Below are 1582 nucleotides of genomic sequence, written 5' to 3' on the forward strand. Positions count from 1 at the left end.
ATTTATCCGGGCCAGTTGGTGGCTCTTTGTTGCCGGAAGAAGCGCGCAAACTCCGCCCCGCGCTCGGGGAAGGGAGGGAGGAAGGACACGTGGCTTTGTTTATGGCCGCTTCTCGGGAGTGGAGCAAGCCAGCGAGAGCGCGCAAGCAGGGAGAGGATTGTTGCTTTGGCCGCGGGTGTTTATTCCGCAATCCTGGAAATGGAAACTTGGCCTCGCTCACCTGCCCAGTGTCGGTATTTTTAGGACCAACCCCCACCCCAAGCAGATTTATTTATTTATTTAAAAAAAAAACCAAAGCAAAGCAAGGTTACTCTAAGACGTAGAGCACCGTCGTGATTCTGTTATTGTGGTTAGTAGTAGGTTGAGCAATGTGGTTATTCAAGGTAAACTCTTTTTTTGGGGGTTGAGTCCAACTCTGGGTGACTTTCCGAACAGGGAATTTTCTTGGCAAAGGGCTACTGAGCAAATTGTTCCGGGTTTCTTCCAGTTTGTTCTCCTTTGTCCATTCCCACCACCCCCAGTTTCCCAGATCATAATTAGATTTCTTGGTGGTCTCCATCCAAATGTTAACGGAATAACAGAGTTTTGGAAGGGACCTTGGAGATCTTCTAGTCCACCCGCCTTCTCAAGCAGGAGACCTTATCATATCATTTTGGACAAATGGCTGTCCAATCTCTTAAAAACTTCCAGTGTTGGAGCACCCACAACTTCTGGAGGCAAGTTGTTCCACTGATTAATTGTTCTCACTGTCAGGAAATTCCTCCTTAGGTCTAGGTTGATTTTCTCCTTGATTAGTTTCCATCCGTTGCTTCTTGTCCTGCCTTCGGGTGCTTTGGAGAATGACTTGACTCTCTCTTCTTTGTGGAAGCCCCTTAAGGTGTTGGAACACTGCAACTCCTTGGTTGAGCCTTGGTGGAGCAGTGGACTAATGCCTCCTTAAGTAACACCAGCTGCCTGCAATTAGTGCAGGTTCGAGTCCCACCAGGCTCAAGGTTGACTCAGCCTTCCATCCTTCTGAGGTAGGTAAAATGAGGACCCAGATTGTTGGGGGCAATTAAGCTGACTTTGTAATAATGCCGCTTGGGGTGTGTGTGAAAGCCCTAATAAGCAGGCATATACATAGAATGAAGGCTACTGCTAAGCTTGTAAGCCGCCCTGAGTCTTCGGAGAAGGGCGGGATATAAATGGAATTAAAATAAAAAATAAAAATAAACTCCAAACCTCCAATCTTACAAGAAAGTTTGACTCTTGCCACTCAGGTGGGCAGAGCCTTTATTAGCACTGATCAGAAGGTTACAGTAGTGTGAGCAAATTTTGGAGTTATCTGGAGCTCTTCATTTCTGCAAAGATAAGTATAGAAGATGCAGTTGTATAATATATAATTTCCCAACTGATCTTCATCTGAGGATGTTCCCAAAGGTCCAGAGAATATTTCACTTGAAATTCTTTCAAGCAGGAACTTTGGGTTCCTTTTAAGAGTGGTTTTGTTTTGGGGTGTGTGTCAAAAACTAAAATGGATTTAATTTATCTTTATTAAACTATGGATAGTAATATTTATTCCTTGTATTTCTTATTTTCCCTC

The sequence above is a fragment of the Vipera ursinii genome (genome assembly GCF_947247035.1).
Source record: "Vipera ursinii genome assembly, chromosome: 3".
NCBI classification, from domain to species: domain Eukaryota; kingdom Metazoa; phylum Chordata; class Lepidosauria; order Squamata; family Viperidae; genus Vipera; species Vipera ursinii.